Source organism: Salmo salar, chromosome ssa23 (assembly GCF_905237065.1).
Source record: "Salmo salar chromosome ssa23, Ssal_v3.1, whole genome shotgun sequence".
Taxonomy (NCBI): Eukaryota; Metazoa; Chordata; class Actinopteri; order Salmoniformes; family Salmonidae; genus Salmo; species Salmo salar.
The window spans coordinates 29,204,802-29,225,164 of NC_059464.1; the positions used below are offsets into that span (position 1 = coordinate 29,204,802).

Here is a 20,363-nt window from a genome sequence, read left to right on the forward strand (position 1 = left end):
TAAGTTAGCCAGCTAACGTTACTAACTATGTAACGTCAACGTTAGGCTAGCTATCTTAGCTAACGTTATATGTATCACCCGATTGCTAAATTACTACCCTACTAACAATGTTCTACGCAAGCAAAAGATGTGCCCTCAAATTCGTCTAGCTTCACTAGCTACTAACATTAGTTTGCTAAATCTAAGCGGTTGCTAAGTCGTCTGATTACTTACTGATCAGCCTCTGAACGAAATCTGGCATGATAGATCTGACACTATGGAGACCTGAATGGCACAGACTTAGCAGGTAGGACATGTCCTTTGAAATCACGATTTTAAGCAAAATACCTCGCATATTAATACGTTATTAATTTCGTGTGATCCATTTAACACCAGACAATATACTTTTTTTAAAGATTGACAATTACTAACATACTCTTATATAAAATAAAACCATGTTGACCAGTACAGGGATCTAACCCACGACCTTGGCCTTATTAGCACACTCTCTAACCAACTGGGTAATCCTCATGTTTTACTATACCCGATACTCTCATGGCCATGATAATAACCAATTACACATATGCAAAACATCCATCCCGGTAAATGGTGACAAATCAATAGTGAAAGTGTTTTTTTAAATTAATAAATTACACTGCACTTTCATAGTGAGAATCCGTCATCTATTGCCACATTCACGTGCTTGTCGGACATAGCTCTTTCACCATTTTAAAGTAGTCAACTCATAGGAAGGCCCACATGATTCCATCCAGGTCATCAGGAGGGATAAGCCAATTAATTATTCTCTTGAGCAAACATTCCATAACTGTAGGTGGTGGTAAATCATCAACCTTGGCTTTATACCTGTTCAAACAACACACTCTAACTGGCAGTATGCACACACTGGCAGTATGCATCCTTTCAGTTTGTTTGCCAACTCATTTTGGACCTAGACTTGGCGCTCAGGTACCACTTCCCGTGCGGTAGCAGAGAGAACAGTATATGACTAGGGTGGCTGGAATCTTTTACAAATTTTAGGGCCTTCCTCTGACATCGCCTGGTATAGAGGTCCTGGATGACAGGAAGCTTGGCCCCAGTGATGTACTGGGCCATACGCTCTACCCTCTGTAGTGCCTTGCGATCGGAGGCCGAGCAGTTGCCTTACCAGGCTGTGATGCAACCAGTCAGGATGTTCTCGATGGTTCAGCTGTAGAACCTTTTGAAGATCTGAGGACCCATGCCAAATCTTTTCAGTCTCTTGAGGGGGAATAGATTTTGTCGTGCCCTCTTCATGACTGTCATGGTGTGCTTAGACCATGATAGTTTGTTGGTGACATGGACATCAAGGAACTTGAAGCTCTCAACCTGCTCCACTACAGCCCCGTTGATGAGAATGAGGGCATGCTCAGTCCTCCTTTTCCTGTAGTCCACAATCATCTCCTTTGTCTTGGTCACGTGGAGGGAGAGGTTGTTGTCCTGGCACCATACGGCCAGGTCTCTGACCTCCTCCCTATAGGCTGTCTCATCGTTGTCGGTGATCAGGCCTACCACTGTTGTGTCATCGGCAAACTTGATGATGGTGTTGGAGTCGTGCCTGGCCATGCAGTCATGAGTGAACAGGGAGTACAGGATGGGACTGAGCACGCACCCCTGAGGGGTTCCCGTGTTGAGGATCAGCATGGTGGATGTGTTGTTACCTACCCTTACCTCCTGGGGGGCGGCCTGTCAGGAAGTCCAGGATGCAGTAGCAGAGGGAGGTGTTTAGTCCCAGGGTCCTTAGCTTAGTGATGAGCTTTGAGGGCACTATGGTGTTGAACGCTGAGCTGTAGTCAATGAATAGCATTCTCACATACATTTGAAGTCGGAAGTTTACATACACTTAGGTTGGAGTCATTAAAACTCCTTTTCAACAACTCCACAAATTTCTTGTTAACAAACTATAGTTTTGGCAAGTTGGTTAGGCCATTTACTTTATGCATGACACAAGTAATCTTTCCAACAATTGTTTACAGACAGATTATTTCACTTATAATTGACTGTATCACAATTCCAGTGGGTCAGAGGTTTACATACACTAAGTTGACTGTGCCTTTAAACAGCTTGGAAAATTCCAGAAAATCATGTCATGGCTTTAGAAGCTTCTGATAGGCTAATAGCCTTCCCTGTAGCTCAGTTGGTAGAGCATGGTGTTTGCAACACCAGGGTTGTGGGTTCGATTCCCACGGGGGGCCAGCACAGAAAAAAAAAAAAATGTATGAGTTGTATGAAATGTATGCATTCACTACTGTAAGTCGCTCTGGATAAGAGCATCTGCTAAATGACTAAAATGTAAATGTAAAAATGTCTAATTGACATCATTTGAGTCAATTGGAGGTGTACCTGTGGATGTATTTCAAGGCCTACCTTCAAACTCAGTGCCTCTTTGCTTGACATCATGGGAAAATCAAAAGAAATCACCTAAGACCTCAGAAAAAAAAATGGTAGACCTCCACAATTCTGGTTCATCCTTGGGAGCAATTTCCAAATGCCTGAAGGTACCACGTTCATCTCTACAAACAGTATTATGCAAGTATAAACACCATGGGACCACACAGCCGTCATACCGCTCAGCAAGGAGACGCGTTCTGTCTCCTAGAGATGAATGTGCTTTGGTGCGAAAAGTGCCAATCAATCCCAGAGCCACAGCAAAGGACCTTGTGAAGATGCTGGAGGAAACAGGTACAAAAGTATCTATATCCACAGTAAAACGAGTCCTATATTGACATAACCTGAAAGGCCGCTCAGCAAGGAAGAAGCCACTGCTCCAAAACCGCCATAAAAAAGCCAGACTACGGTTTGCAACTGCGCATGGGGACAAAGATCGTACTTTTTGGAGGAATGTCCTCTGGTCTGAAAAAAAATAGAACTGTTAGGCCTTAATGACCATCATTATGTTTGGAGGAAAAAGGGGGAGTCTTGCAAGCTGAAGAACACCATCCCAACCGTGAAGCACGGGGGTGGCAGCATCATGTTGTGGGGGTGCTTTGCTGCAGGAGGGACTGGTGCACTTCACAAAATAGATGGCATCATGAGGATGTAAAATTATGTGGATATATTGAAGCAACATCTCAAGACATCAGTCAGGAAGTTAAAGCTTGAATGTCCTTGAGTGGCCCAGCCAGAGCCTGGACTCAAACCTGATCGAACATTGCTGGAGAGACCTGAAAAAACGCTCCCCATCCAACCTGACAGAGCTTGAGATGATCTGCAGAGAAGAATGGGAGAAACTCCCCAAATACAGGTGTGCCAAGTTTACAGCGTCACACCCAAGAAGACTCTAGGCTGTAATCCCTTCAAAAGGTGCTTCAACAAAGTACTGAGTAAAGGCTCTGAACACTTATGTAATTGTAACATTTTCTAAAAACCTGTTTTTGCTTTGTCATTATGGAGTAGTGTGTGTAGATTGATAATCAATTTTAGAATAAGGCTGTAACCTAACAAAATATGGAAAAAGTCAAGGGGTCTCAACACTTTTCTTAGGCACTGTACTTGCAATGTAACCTACATCTGTTGTTAAACTCGAGCGATGACTAAGTCCTTGAGGTTTTGTAACTTCACATGTTTAAGCCTATGTTAATACAGATCTGAATGATTGATACCCTTTTTACTCTACACTGTTGATAGTAGTTGATGCCAAAGCTTATTGCTGAATTTCCTACTACAAGGACTCGGTCAGCTTGACAAACTTCTGTGTCATATGAACACACACACACACACACACACATCAGTGATTGCCAGGGCGAGTAAACTGAGCAGTCGGGAAAAGCTAATATTGTGCATTTAGAATACAACAAAAAAGAAACAGCACAGCGACATGATCACAGTTCCCAGTTCACACTCCGCCTCTCAATCACACACACACACACTCACTCACATAAATTAAAATAATCATAAGGCTAAACTAAGGTAATTGAGCATCTATTTCAGGAGAGGAACGACATGCATGCTCTCTTCTCTGCTGAGACCGATCCAGCCCCAGCAGCGCAGGCCCAGCACTAACAGTGGTCCTCCCTACAGGCTGTCCTGTCTCACTCCCCTTTGACACCAGCTTCTGCCACAACAAAATAGGATTGCTCTGAAGAGTACCTGCTGGATACAGGTGTTTCAAATTATACTGTATCACACACATACTTATGTGTGCAGGCAGTAACTTGTTTTGTCTCACACACAAACACACACTTGATTAAGGTTAGTCTATAGTAAAGGCTTTGTCATTAAAATAATATTGTGCCTCTCTTTCAGATTGGCCAAGCACACCTCTGCCAGCCACACCACCACTGCCCTTGACAGCTTCTCCACTGGGTCCAACAAGAGATGAGGTTGCCTCTTCATCTTGGATCATGGCTGATGGACAGAGCCCATTAGAGCTGCCAGTGATGTCCTACTGGCCAAGCACCACAGGGAGGAAGAGATCCTGAAGTGGGTGGATCTGCTTTACTCTTAACACCAGCCCAGAGAAGCTCTTAGAGACACACAGCTGTGGCATTATGTTACTGCAGAGTGAAACGGTTAGTGTCACAGTCACGTCCCCTGCCACCTGCACTTACACAGCAGAAAGCCTCATCAATTCAAGGATTCCATTTGAGGATTTTGCTGCCGCTGCCTTCTTTCAATGGGGGCTGGAGGCCTCGAAGCAGTGGTAGGCAGTGAGGAAGGAGCAAACTGAGGAAAGAAAATCCTCTGAGCAGCATCCTTCCGGCCATCTATACAGCTGCTGCTACCAGCAGCTGAAACAAGGCCCCAACAGCCCTCACACACACATACCAGCTTTCCATGAGTGGCAGGAAAATATCTAGTGTTCTCCCTGTACCTGGCACAGGGCATTGGCAGGAGCTCAAACAGTCTGCATTTTATGAGACTGAAAAGTAAAGATGGATGGTGGAAAAGGGGGTGTGACTACAGACACACACAAATAAATAAAGAGCTGAAAATCTATTTCCATTGATGGAAGTGGTTTGGACTCGTTTGATTTGTATTTATTTCACAGGTACAATTTTAGAATAAGGCTGTAACCTAACAAAATGTGGAAAAAGTCAAGGGGTCTGAATACTTTCCGAATGCACTGTATTATTTTTTTAGGGCTACTTTGTGTAAATGTTGCACAAAGACCAACATTTTATACTAATCACGGTGAATATGTCTTGTATTATAAACCAATTTCTATAATTATTGTGTGAATAAGTTTGTTGTACAAATGATTGTGATCCAACATTATCATAACTATGGCTTTGATTTCATTAAAGTCAACCTCAAAGTAATTTTCTCTATGAGTTGCTTTAATGTTTTCTTTATTAATAACATACATGCATTTCAAATCGTGCTATAACACTCATAAATATGCCTGATTTCATTCAATTAAACCACAACGTAATCTTCAATAGTTTTTTATGTTGTCTTTTATGCATTAAAATGTCAAACGCAACGTTCTCCAAATGCAAAACATCCTCCATTCCAGATGACTACCTCATGAAGCTGGTTGTAGAGAATGCCAAGAGTGTGCAAAGCTGTCATCAAGGCAAAGGGTGGCTACTTTGAAGAATATCAAATATATTTTGATTTGTTTAACACTTTTTTGGTTACTAGATGATTCCATATGTGTTATTTTATAGTTTGGATGTCTTCACTATTATTCTACAATGTAGAAAATAGTGAAAATAAAGACAAACCCTGGAATGAGTAGATGTGTCAAAACTTTTGACTGGTACTGTATGTATACTAGGGATTACTGTTAAATGTAAATTTGCCATTGCAGTAGTTGAATGGAGTGATTTCAGTGCCAACAGAAATTGTATTGGAATTCCATAATTTGTATTCGTATTATAAGACATTGAATTTGAATTCAATATTTTTTGAATTCGTAATTGAATCATTGAATTCATAAATGTAACTTTTATATCATGATTTGAAACTGAATTAAATGGAAATATAATTTCTATGTAATAATATTTATATATGGAGTTTAAATATATATGGTAATATATATAGCATTCATTTTATGTATATCAAGTTTACAAACTATCATTTCAAGTTGACTAAAGTTCCGTAGATTCAACTTCTCAAATATATTCAGATTCAGTTTTCAAACTCAGTTCTCTAAATTCAAAACCAAAGACAACATCCTGATACTTTGCCAGCCAGAAAAGGTAGAGGAGAACAGATAGAATCAAACGCTCTCTGTGGTAAACAATGTGGGAAGCAAATGTGGGCTATTTCATGAACTTTCTTCCTAGAAATGTTGGACTTTTGGAACCGTTTTGGCTGTGAGCGATTATAACCCAATTCAAGAAAGCTAAGACTCTCTGGGACATGTACTTTCTGTTCCCCTCTATGATTCTCAAAGGCCGCACAGGACACGTTAGAATCGAGTGTGACAAAACAAACGTAATTTTGGCCGCCATAAGAATCATTTTACACCAGATGGTGCAGCCTACCTATGTATTTTTCCTAGTGGCATGCACGGTTAAGTTTGGCAACGAGAAAAAAATGTGTGGGGGGGGGTGTCTAACAGTAACGTAATACTATATGCTATTATATTCAGTTATGTAGAATACTATCATTGTGTGATATTGCAGACATTGACTCAGCTTTGATCTAACGTTATTAAACAAGCATCATTCGCCAGAGTAGCCTGTTCTCTAAGAGTAGACCAGAGACTGTGCTTAAAGTACTGCATACAATTAACGTGATCCGCACATGCACAGCTGCTTTGGGATCTTTACTGCAGAGAAAAATAGGTCAGAGAAAAGTAGGATCCGCAACCACTCCGTTATTCATTTTCAGTCAAAATATGTTTCCGCCCGGTTTCGAACCGGGGACCTTTCGCGTGTGAGGCGAACGTGATAACCACTACACTACGGAAACTGTAATTAGCAGGCAGAAAAAGAGCTTAAAAATCTCACCAAATTATTTGAGAGCATGCATATCACATATTTGAATTATCTGTTACTCTCTTTATGTTGTATATTTATACAAGTATACTAGGGATTCTTGTTAAATGTAAATTACTTTGACAAATCCAACAATTCGCTTCGCCATTGTAGTATTTGAATAGAGTGATTTCAGTCCCAAAATTCTTTGAATTCCATTCCATTTTAATTTGTATTATAAGACATTGCATTTGAGTTCAATAATTGAATCACTGCATTCATCAATTTAACTTATATCCTGATGTGAAACTTAATTAAATTGCAATGTAATTTCAATGTAACAATATTTATATGTTGAGTTGAAATATGGTATAAATTGTATTCATATTCTGTGTATTAAATTAACAATCTATCATTTCAAGGTGACTAAAGTTACATAGATTCAACTTCGAGAAGAATATATATATATATATATATATATATATATATATATATATATATATTCAGATTCAGTTTTTAAATTCAGTTCTCTAAATTCAGATTCAAAACCAAAGACAACATCCTGGTACTTACCCAGCTAGAAAAAGTAGAGGAGAACAGAAGCTAGCGGTACCAATGGAGAGGTTTCTGAAGCCAATGTGGCCTAGTGAATTTATTTTATAACCCAATTCCTGAAAGCTAAGACTCTCTGGAACATGTACTTTCTGTTCCCCTCTATGATGCTCAAAGGCTGTGCAGGACACGTTAGAAGGGATTGTGACCAAAAACGCAATGTGGCCGCCATGAGAATAATTTTAGAGCAGATAGTGTAGCCTACCTATGTATTTAGCCGTGAACGGTTGAGTTTTGGCCACATTTGAGAAAAATATGTTACAGTAATGTAATACTATATGCAATTATATTTGGTTATGTTATGTAGAATACTGTCATTATGTGATCTGCAGACATTGATTCAGCCGTGCACGCCACTGGAATAAAATGGAGCCGACAGAGAGGGCTGCCTTGCTTCTAGCGCTTAGGAAACTTAGCAGTATTTATTTTTTTAATGTATTATTTCTGACATTATTAGCCCAGAATTTTTTGGGTGTTATTGCATACAGCCGGGAGAACTATTGGATATCAGAGCAGCTATAACTCACCAGCATTACGACCAGGAATACGACTTTCCCAAAGCGGATCCTTTGTTCGCACCCCACAGGGCAATTTAACTGATTCCAGAGGCCGACCCAAAACAACACCAGCGGAGGAGAGGTACTCGGGGTGGTCATCTAGTACGACTAAGGAGGCGCGCACACCACCCACCGCTTCCGAGTACATTAATCGCTAATGTTCAGTCTCTGGATAATAAAGTTGATGAGCTCAGGGCGAGGGTTTCTTTCCAGAGAGACATCAGGGATTGTAACATACTCTGTTTCATGGAAACATGGCTCTCTTGGGATATACTGTCTGAGTTGGTCCAGCCAGTTGGGTTCTCAGTTCATCGTGCAGACAGGAATAAATATATCTCTGGGAAGAAGAAGGGCGGGGGTGTATGTTTCATGATTAACAACTCATGGTGTAATTGTGATAACATACAGGAACTCAAGTCTTTTAGGCCACTCGTCCTAGAATACCTCACAATCAAATGCCGACCGTATTTCTCCAAAGAGAAGTTTCTTTGGTTATAGTCACGGCTGTGTATATCCCCCCTCAAGCCGATACCACAACGGGCCTCAAGGAACTTCACTGGACTTTATGCAAACTTGAAACCACATATCCTGAAACTGCATTTATTGTAGCTGGGGATTTTAACAAAGCAAATTTGAGGAAAAGGCTACCGAAGTTCTATCAACACGTCGACTAGTGCTTGCGCTACTAAAACACTCAACCACTGCTACTCCAACTACCGGGATGCCTACAAGGCCCTCCCCCACCCTCCTTTTGGCAAATCTGACCACAACTCCATTTGCTCCTCTCTTTCTATAGGCAGAAACTCAACCAGGAAGTACCTGTGGTAAGGACTATTCAACGCTGGTCTGACCCATCGGAATCCACGCTTCAAGATTGTTTTGATCATGCGGACTGGGATATGTTCCTGGTAGCTCAGATATAAATATTGACAAATATACTGATATGGTGACCCGAGTTTATCAGGAAGTGTATAGGAGATGTTGTATCCACTGTGACTATTAAAATCTACCCTAACCAGAAACCGTGGATCAAATCAAACTTTATATTTACCAAATAAACTAAAGTAAAAAGTAACAATAAAATAACAGAAATGAGGCTATATACAGGGTATGTTCGGGGGTACAGGTTAGTCGAGGTAATTTGTACATGTAGGTAGGGGTGAAGTAACTATGCATAGATAATAAACAGCAAGTAGCAGCAGTGTACAAAACAAAGGGGGGTGTCAATGTAAATAGTCCAGTGGCCATTTGATGAATTGTTAAACAGTCTTATGGGTTGGTGGTAGAAGCTGTTAAGGAGTCTTTTGGTCCTAAACTTGGTGCTCCGGTACCACTTGCAGTGTGGTAGCAGAGAAAACAGTCTGACTTGGGTGACTGGATTCTGACAATTTTGGGGGCTTTCCTCTGACACCGCCTAGTATATAGGTCCTGGATGGCAGGAAGCTTGGCCTCAGTGATGTACTGGGCTGTACGCACTACCCTCTGTAGCGCCTTACGGTCAGATGCCGAGCAGTTGCCATACCAGGTGGTGATGCAACTGGTCAGGATGCTCTCAATGGTGCAGCTGTAGAACTTCTTGAGGATCTGGGGACCCATGCCAAATCTTTTTGGTCTCCTGAGGGGGAAAAGGTGTTGTCGTGCCCTCTTCATGACTGTCTTGGTTTGTTTAGACCATGATAGTTCGTTGGGGATGTGGACACCAAGGAACTTGAAACTCTCGACCCGCTCCACTACAGCTCCATCAATGTTAATGGGGCCTGTTCAGCCCGCCTTTTCCTGTAGTCCATGATCAGCTCCTTTGTCTTGCTCACATTATGGGAGAGGTTGTTGTCCTGGCAAAACACTGCCAGATCTCAGAGCCGGTGTAGTAGGATTCAATCTTAATCTTGTATTGATGCTTTGCTTGTTTGATGGATCGTCTGAGGGCATAGCATGATTTCTTATAAGCGTCCGGATTAGTGTCCCGCTCCAAGAAAGCAGCAGCTCTAGCCTTTAGCTCGATGCAGATGTTTCCTGTAATCCATGGCTTCCGGTTGGGATATGTACATACAGTCACTGTGGGGATGATGTCGTCGATGCACTTATTGAAGAAGCCGATGACTGAGGTGATATACTCAATGCCATTGGATGAATCCCGGAACATATTCCAGTCTGTGCTAGCAAAACAGTCCTGTAGCGTAGCATCTGCGTCATCTGACCACTTCCGTATTGAGCGAGTCACTGGTACTTCCTGCTTTAGTTTTTGCTTGTAAGCAGGAATCAGGAGGATATAATTATGGTCAGATTTGCCAAATGGAGGGCGGGGGGAGAGCTTTGTATGCATCTCTGTGTGTGGAGTAAAGGTGGTCTAGAGGATAGATGGCAGCATTTGCACAAAACTGAAAGCGCGAACCACCGCATTTAACCATGGCAAGGTGACTGGGAATATGGCAGAATACAAACAGTGCAGTTATTCTCTCCACGAGGCAAGCAAACAGTCAGTATAGAGACAAAGTGGAGTCGAAATTCAACGGCTCAGACACGAGACGTATGCGGCAGGGTCTATAGACAATCACGGAAAACAAAAGGAAATCCCCCAAGTGTTGAAGGTAGGAAACAAATACAATTTAAATTAAAAAAAACGCCTCCAACTCAATCATCAAGTTTGCAGATGACACAACAGTAGTAGGCTTGATTACCAATAATGACGAGACCGCCTACAGGGAGGTGAGGGCTCTGGGATTGTAGTGTTAGGACAATAACCTCTCACTCAACGTCAACAACAAAAAAGGAGATGATCGTGGATTCAGGAAAAAGCAGAGGGAGCCACCCCCCTATACACATTGACGGGACCACAGTGGAGAAGGTAGAAAGCTTCAAGTTCCTAGGCGTACACATCACTGACAAACTGAAATAGTCCACGCACACAGACAGTGTGGTTAAGACACAACAGCGCCTCTTCAACCTCAGGAGGCTGATGAAATTTGGTTTGGCACCTAAAACACTCAAACTTTTACAGATGCACAATTGAGAGCATCCTGTCAGGCTGTATCACCACCTGGTACAGCAACTGCACCACCCGTAATCTCAGGGCTCTCCAGAGGGTGGTGCGGTCTGCCCAACGCATTATTGGGGGCAAACTACCTGCCCTCCAGGACACCTACAGCACCCGATGTCACAGGAAGGCCAAAAAGATAATCAAGGACAACAACCACCCGAGCCACTGCCTGCTCACCCCGCTATCCAGAAGGCGAGGTCAGTATAGGTGCATCAAAGCTGGGACCAAGAGACTGAAAAACAGCTTCTATCAAGGCCAGCAGACTGTTAAATAGCCATTGCTAGCACATTAGAGGCTGCCTATATACATATACTATCACTGGCCACTTTAATAAAGGAACACTAGTCACTTTAATAATGTTTTTAAATCTTGACTTACTCATCTCATATGTACAGTTGTAGTCGGAAGTTTACATACACCTTAGCCAAATACATTTAAACTCAGTTTCACAATTCCTGACATTTAATCCTAGTAAATATTCCCTGTCTTAGGTCAGTTAGGATCACCACTTTATTTTAAGAATGTGAAATGTCAGAATAATAGTATAGAGAATTATTTATTTCAGCTTTTATTTCTTTCATCACATTCCCAGTGGGTCAGAAGTTTACATACACTCAATTAGTATTTGGTAGCATTGCCTTCAAATTGTTTAACTTGGGTCAAACGTTTCGGGTAGCCTTCCGCAAGCTTCCCACAATAAGTTGGGTGAATTTTGGCCCATTCCTCCTGACAGAGCTGGTGTAACTGAGTCAGGTTTGTAGGCCTCCTTGCTCGTACACACTTTTTCAGTTCTGCCCACACATTTTCTATGGGATTGAGGTCAGTGCTTTGTGATGGCCACTCCAATACCTTGACTTTGTTGTCCTTAAGCCATTTTGCCACAACTTTGGAGGTATGCTTGGGGTCATTGTCCATTTGGAAGACCCATTTGCGACCAAGCTTCAACTTCCTGACTGATGTCTTGAGATGTTGCTTCAATATATCCACATAATTTTCCTTCCTGCCTCATGATGCCATCTATTTTGTGAAGTGCACCAGTCCCTCCTGCAGCATGATGCTGCCACCCCAATGCTTCATGGTTGGGATGGTGTTCTTCGGCTTGCAAGCATCCCCCTTTTTCCTCCAAACATAACGATGGTCATTATGGCCAAACAGTTCTATTTTTGATTCATCAGACCAGAGGACATTTCTCCAAAAAGTACGATCTTTGTCCCCATGTGAAGTTGCAAACCGTAGTCATCGACCATTCTTCCTTGCTGAGCGGCCTTTCAGGTTCTGTCGATATAGGACTCGTTTTACTGTGGATATAGATACTTCTGTACCTGTTTCCTCTAGCATCTTCACAAGGTCCTTTGCTGTTGTTCTGGGATTGATTTGCACTTTTCGCACCAAAGTACGTTCATCACTAGAAGACAGAATGCGTCTCCTTCCTGAGCAGTATGATGGCTTGCGTACTATTATTTGTACAGATGAACGTGGTACCTTCAGGCGTTTGGAAATTGCTCGCAAGGATGAACCAGACTTGTGTAGGTCAACAATTTTTTTCTGAGGTCTTGGCTGATGTCTTTTGATTTTCCCATGATGTCAAGCAAAGAGGCACTGAGTTTGAAGGTAGCCCTTGAAATACATCCGCAGGTACACCTCCAATTGACTCAAATTATGTCAATTAGCCTATCAGAAACGTCTAAAGCCATGACATCATTTTCTAGAATTTTCCTAGCTGTTTAAAGGCACAGTCAACTTAGTGTATGTAAACTTCTTACCCACTGGAATTGTGATACAGTGAATTCTAAGTGAAGTAATCTGTCTGTAAACAATTGTTGGAAAAATGACTTGTGTCATGCACAAAGTAGACGTCCTAACCGACTTGCCAAAACTATAGTTTGTTAACAAGAAATGTGTGGAGTGGTTGAAAAACAAGTTTTAATGACTCCAACCTAAGTGTATGTAAACTTCCGACTTCAACTGTATTCTATACTATTCTACTGTATCTTAGTTTTAATTCCATTCCTTAGATTTGTGTGTATTGGGTAGATGTGAAATTGTTAGATATTACTTGTTAGAAATTACTGCACTGTTGGAGCTAGAAACACAAGTATTTCGCTTCACCCGCAATAACATCTGCTAAACACATACAGTATATGTGACCAATAAAATTTGATTTGATCTAGCTTTATTAAACAAGCACCATTCGCCAGAGTAGCCTGTTCTCTAACAGTAGAGCAGAGACTGCCCGTAAAGTAGAACATGCACAGGACGTGGTCCGCACATAAGAGTTAAAAAATCTCACCAAGTTATATGACAGCACATATATTACATATTTGAAGAATCTGTTACTCTCTTTATGTTGTATATTTAAGCAATAAGGCCCAAGGAGGTGTGGTATATTGCCAATATACCATGGCTAAGGGTTGTTCTTAGGCACGACACAGCAATTAGCCGTGATATATTAGCCATATATCACAAACCCCTGAGGTGCCTTATTACTATTATAAACTGGTTGGCGACGTAATTAGAGCAGTAAAAATACATTTTTGTCATACTGTGGCATACGGTCTGATATGCCACGGTTGTCAGAATTCAGGGCTTGAACCACCCAGTTTATAATTATACATGTATACCAGGGATTCATGTTAAATGTAAATGACTTTTTGACAAATCAAACAATTTGCATCCCCATTGTAGTATTTGAATAGAGTGATTTCAGTGCCAACAGAAATTGTATTTGAATTCTATAATGTTTTATTTGTAATGCACAAATTTATCATTGAATTCATAAATGTAACTTATGATTTGAAACTGAATTATATTGCAATGTAATAATATTTATATATTGAGTTTAAATATGGTATATATTGCATTCATTTTCTGTGTATCATGTTTAGGGACTATCATTTCAAGTTGACTAAAGTTTCATATATTCAACTTCTCAGATATATTCCGTTTTCAATTTCAGTTCTGTAAATTTAGATTCCAAACCAAAAGACAACATCCTGGTACTTTGCCAGCCAGAAAAGGTAGAGGGGAAAAAATACAATGAAATGCTCTGTGGTAAACAGAAGCTATCGGTACCAATGGAGAAGTTTCTGAAGCCAATGTGGCTCAATTTAGATTCGATTTAGGTTCTGAATGAAAGGTAAAAATATGTATTTTCCGTATGTTTAAAATAGATATTTTACAGGACGTCGAAAAAGCATATTTTCCAGACGTTGAAAAATACGTATTTTCCTGATGTTGAAAACAGGCTCATGTTTGGTTCTGAATTAAATTTGAAAAAAGACTTCATTTATAGACGTCTATGTTTGGGCCAAATCAAAGCTGGTCCAGACCTGACAAAATCTGAACCAAACATAGACGTCTACGATTGTTCGAAGATTTTTTCAACCGAACGTTGGTGGAGTAGCGCAGCTATGCTTCTCTCCAACAGCACCCTGGAGAGGCGCGCTGGGAATGGACAATCAACATATTTTGTGCCCCTGCCTTTGTCAAAGTGGGCACTGTTTATCACAGAGCAGCATCAGCGCTCAACTAAAAAGCCAAATATGTCACTGGTTGAGTGAAATTGTCATTGTTTTGGGGCAGAATTATGTGAGGTTTTATGTCTTGTTGTTAGAGGTGCGTCATGGTCAGTTTAGCTCAGAAAATACCGCCATCGTCAATCTCCAGTCATAGGCTGCTACCGACTCCTGTCTAGGAGGCCGGCGGTCGCTAAAACTCTGGAACATGAACTTTGTTCCCCTCTATGGATGCACAAAGGATGTGCAGGACACGTTAGAAGGGATTGCGACCAACAACAAAAAACGCAATTTGGCCACCATATGAATATTTTTAGAGCAGATAGGTGGGCTAAACTATGTATTTTGCCTAGTGGTGTGAACGGTTGAGTTTTGGCCACATGAGAGAAAAATGTAGGTGTGTTTTTGTCTTACAGTAACGTAATACTGTAATACTGTAATATAATATGCTATTATATTCGGTTATGTTATGTAGAATACTATCATTATGTGATATTGCAGACATTGACTCAGCTTTGATCTAACTTTCTAAAACAAGCACCATTTGCCAGAGTAGCCAGTTCTCTAAGAGTAGAACAGAGACTGTGCTTAAAGTAGAGCATGCAAATAACGTGATCCGCACATGCACAGAAGCTTTGGGATCTTTACTGCAGAGAAAAATAGGTCACAGGATATTCGGATCCGCAGCCAGTCCGTTATTAATTTTCATTCATTGGTCCAGTTTGACAAAATATGTTTCCGCCCGGTCTCGAACCGGGGACCTTTCGCGTGTGAGGCGAACGTGATAACCACTACACTACGGAAACTGAAAGATATTGCCAGAAATAGAGTTAAAGAATCTCACCACGTGATTTGACTGTATGCATACCACATATTTGAAGAATCTGTTACTCTTTATGTTGTATATTTATATATGTAGACTAGGGATACTTGTTAAATGTAAATTACTTTTTGACAAATCAAACAATTCGCTTCCCAATTGTAGTATTTGAATGGAGTGATTTCAGTGCCAACAGAAATTGTATTTGAATTCAATCTTTTTTAATTTGTAATGCCCAAATTGAATCATTGAATTCATAAATTGAACTTTGATATCATGATTTGAAACTGAATTAAATGGCAATGTAATTTCAATGTAATAATATTTATATATTGAGTTTAAATATATATATATAGCATTAATTTTCTGTGTATCAAGTTTACAAACTATCACTTAAATTTCACAAAAGTTTAATATATTGAACTTCTCAGATATATTGAAATTCAGTTTAAATTCAGTTCTAAATTCGGATTCAAAACAAAAGACAACATCCTGGTACTTTGCCAGCCATAAACGGTTGAGGAGGGCAGAGAGTCAAACGTTCTCTGTGGTAAACAGAAGTAGGTGCTGAACAATTAAGTGCTGAGCAATTAACATTAGTTATTTTTTGGTTTTTTAAACAGGCCAATATTCTACATAGTTTAGCATCGAAAACATGGGAACTACAATGACCATAATCCATTGCGCGCCTACTTGTCCAATTCTAAAATTGATTAAATTATTTATTTTTCTCAATCTACACACAATACCACATAATGACAAAGTGAAAACAGGTTTAGACATTTTTGCAAATGTATTAAAATAAAAAACAGAAATGACTTATTTACATAAGTATTCAGACCCTTTGCTACGAGACTCGAAATTGAGCTCAGGTGCATCCTTTTTCCATTGATCATCCTTGAAATGTTTCTACAACTTGATTGGAGTACACCTGTGGTAAATTCAATTGATTGGACAGGATTTGGAAAGGCACACACCTGTCTATATAAGGTCCCACAGTTGACAGTGCATGTCAAAGCAAAAGCCAAACCATGAGGACAAAGGAATTGTCAGTAGAGCTCCGAGACAGGATTGTGTCGAGGAACAAATCTGGGGAAGAGTACCAAAAAAAATCTGCTGTATTGAAGGTCTCCAAGAACACAGTGGCCTCCATCATTCTTAAATGGAAGACATTTGGAACCACCAAGACTCTTCTTAGAGCAATCGGGGGAGAAGGGCCTTGGTCAGGGAGGTGACAAAGACCCCGATGGCCACTCTGACAGAGCTCCAGAGTGAAAAAGTTGAATGTGGATATGGGAGAACCTACCAGAAGGACAACCATCTCTGCAGCACTCCACCAATCAGGCCTTTATGGTGGAGTGGCCAGACGGAAGCCACTCCTCAGTAAAAGGCAAACTGTGTACTGTTGAGTGCTGACGTCATTTCCTGTCACAACTTGTGGACTTGTTTACGTGCTGCCGTGGGTTTTGTTGCTAGTGTTACTTTGCTACCTGCCAGCTTTACGTTTTTTTACTTTTTAATTACCGTTTTATATTTTAATTTTTTCCCCTCCCTCGACTTTTTTCATTCAACTTTTTCACCCCGGACGCTTTATCTGGACATGGTTCTACAGGACCTCCACCAGCCGAAGCTAAGTAGTAACATTAACATTATGCATTCTAATTGCAGTCGCTGAACTCATAATATATAGGAGAACGATCGCCTTATGGTGAGGATAGCCGTACTGCAAGCCCAGCTTCAGATGTAATCGTTAGACAAGGGTAATTTAAGTGTAGGAAAGGATGACACAGCGTCTGTGCCACAAATAAGTACAGATAGTAGTATAAATCCCCTCGAAACAGTCCCCGCAGCCGGACAATTTTCTCATGGCTTCTGGAAGGAAATGCTGTAGGAATGCTCAACCGGTGTCGCTCATTCAGCCGACAAAACTTTCAACCGGTTCTCCCCATTAAGCGACGAGTCGGAGTCAGAGGCCGAGCCTTCTCTGGTCTCTCTTCCACCTGTTACGGGGTCTGAGACGCCGAAGCCTCCCACCATTAGCTCTGACTCAGTGAGGATAGCCGTGCCGTCCAACATGTCTCCAGACATACTCACTGCCACAGTCATACTCTGGACCTAGTTTTGTCCCGTGGAATAAATATTAATGTTTTTCCTCATAATCCTGGACTATCGGACCACCATTTTATTACGTTTGCAATCGCAACAAATAATCTGCTCAGACCCCGACCAAGGATCATCAAAAGCCGTGTTATAAATTCTCAGACAACCCAAAGATTCCTATATGCCCTTCCAGACTCCCTCCACCTACCCAAGGATGTCAGAGTACAACAATTGGTTAATCACCTAACTGAGGAACTTAATTTAACCTTGCGTAATACCCTAGATGCAGTCGCACCCCTAAAAACAAAAAACAATTGTCATATGAAACTAGCTCCCTGGTATACAGAAAATACCCAAGCCCTGAAGCAAGCTTCCAGAAAGTTGTAACGGAAATGGCGCTACACCAAACTGGAAGTCTTCCGATTAGTTTGGAAAGACAGTACCGTGCAGTATCGAAGAGCCTTCACTGCTGCTCGATCATCCTATTTTTCCAACTTAATTGAGGAGAATAAGAACAATCCTAAATGTATTTTTAATACTGTTGCAAAGCTAACTAAAAAACAGCATTCCCCAAGAGAGGACGGCTTTCACTTCAGCGGTGATAAATTCATGACGAAAAGATCATGATCATTAGAAAGCAAATTACGGACTCATCTTTTAATCTGCGTATTTTTCGAAAGCTCAGTTGTCCTGAGTCTGCACAACACTGCCAGGCACTAGGATCAAGGGAGACACTCAAGTTTTTTAATATTATATCTCTTGACACATTGATGAGAATAGTCATGGCCTCTAAACCTTCAAGCTGCATACTGGACCCTATTCCAACTAAACTACTGAAAGAGCTGCTTCCTGTGCTTAGCCCTCCTATGTTGAACATAATAAACGGCTCCCTTTCCACCGGATGTGTACCAAACTCACTAAAAGTGGCAGTATTAAAGCCTCTCTTGAAAAAGCCAAACCTTGACCCAGAAAATATTTTTTTAAACGATCGGCCTATATCAAATCTCCATTTCCTCTCAAATTTTTTAAAAAGCTGTTGCGCAGCAACTCACTGCCTTCCTGAAGACTAACAATGTATACGGAACGCTTCAGTCTGGTTTTACACTCCATCATAGCACTGAGACTGCACTTGTGTTTTAATGGCATCAGACCAAGGCTCTGCATCGGTCCTCCTGCTCCTAGACCTTAGTGCTGCTTTTGATACCATCGATCACCACATTCTTTTGGAGAGATTGGAAACCCAAATTGGTCTACACGGACAAGTGCTGGCCTGGTTTAGATCTTATCTGTCGGAAAGATATCAGTTTGTCTCTGTGGATGGTTTGTCCTCTGACAAATCAACTGTACATTTCGGTGTTCAAGGTTCCGTTTTAGGACATTTACATTTACATTTAAGTCATTTAGCAGACGCTCTTATCCAGAGCATCTTACAAAGTGGTGGATTCACCTTATGATATCCAGTGGAACAACCACTTTAGAATAGTGCATCTCAATCTTTTAAGGGGGGGGGTTAGAAGGATTACTTTATCCTATCCTAGGTATTGCTTAAAGAGGTGGGGTTTCAGGTGTCTCCGGAAGGTGGTGATTGACTCCGCTGTCCTGGCGTCGTGAGGGAGCTTGTTCCACCATTGGGGTGCCAGAGCAGCGAACAGTTTTGACTGGGCTGAGCGGGAACTGTGCTTCCTCAGAGGTAGGGAGGCGAGCAGGCCAGAGGTGGATGAACGCAGTGCCCTTGTTTGGGTGTAGGGCCTGATCAGAGCCTGAAGGTACGGAGGTGCCGTTCCCCTCACAGCTCCGTAGGCAAGCACCATGGTCTTGTAGCGGATGCGAGCTTCAACAGGAAGCCAGTGGAGAGAGCGGAGGAGCGGGGTGACGTGAGAGAACTTGGGAAAGTTGAACACCAGATGGGCTGCGGCGTTCTGGATGAGTTGTAGGGGTTTAATGGCACAGGCAGGGAGCCCAGCCAACAGCGAGTTGCAGTAATCCAGACGGGAGATGACAAGTGCCTGGATTAGGACCTGCGCCGCTTCCTGTGTGAAGCAGGGTCGTACTCTGCGAATGTTGTAGAGCATGAACCTACAGGATGGGGTCACCGCCTTGATGTTAGTAGAGAACAACAGGGTGTTGTCCAGGGTCACGCCAAGGTTCTTAGCACTCTGGGAGGAGGACACAATGGAGTTGTCAACCGTGATGGCGAGATCATGGAACGGGCAGTCCTTCCCCGGGAGGAAGAGCAGCTCCGTCTTGCCGAGGTTCAGCTTGAGGTGGTGATCCGTCATCCACACTGATATGTCTGCCAGACATGCAGAGATGCGATTCGCCACCTGGTTATCAGAAGGGGGAAAGGAGAAGATTAATTGTGTGTCGTCTGCATAGCAATGATAGGAGAGACCATGTGAGGATATGACAGAGCCAAGTGACTTGGTGTATAGCGAGAATAGGAGAGGGCCTAGAACAGAGCCCTGGGGGACACCAGTGGTGAGAGCACGTGGTGCGGAGACAGATTCTCGCCACGCCACCTGGTAGGAGCGACCTGTCAGGTAGGACGCAATCCAAGCGTGGGCCGCGCCGGAGATGCCCAACTCGGAGAGGGTGGAGAGGAGGATCTGATGGTTCACCGTATCAAAGGCAGCAGATAGGTGTAGGAGGATGAGAGCAGAGGAGAGAGAGTTAGCTTTAGCAGTGCGGAGAGCCTCCGTGACACAGAGAAGAGCAGTCTCAGTTGAATGACCAGCCTTGAAACCTGACTGATTTGGATCGAGAAGGTCATTCTGAGAGAGATAGCAGGAGAGCTGGCCAAGGACGGCACGTTCAAGAGTTTTGGAGAGAAAAGAAAGA

General features: G+C 41.9%; 1 long non-coding RNA gene and 2 other non-coding genes across 3 annotated transcripts; 1 reads left to right on the forward strand and 2 right to left on the reverse strand.

Annotated features, from left to right (window-relative positions):
- Positions 1-14: 14 nt before the first annotated feature.
- On the forward strand, positions 15-5,396 carry LOC106584353 (uncharacterized). Its single transcript, XR_001323730.2, has 3 exons — positions 15-286; positions 3,946-4,117; positions 4,261-5,396. It is a non-coding gene; the product is annotated as an uncharacterized lncRNA (long non-coding RNA).
- A 1,410-nt stretch (positions 5,397-6,806) lies between these two features.
- Positions 6,807-6,879, reverse strand: trnav-cac (transfer RNA valine (anticodon CAC)). Its single transcript has one exon. It is a non-coding gene; the product is annotated as a tRNA-Val (tRNA).
- Positions 6,880-15,338: 8,459 nt separating this feature from the next.
- On the reverse strand, positions 15,339-15,411 carry trnav-cac (transfer RNA valine (anticodon CAC)). The gene has a single exon. It is a non-coding gene; the product is annotated as a tRNA-Val (tRNA).
- Positions 15,412-20,363: the final 4,952 nt, after the last annotated feature.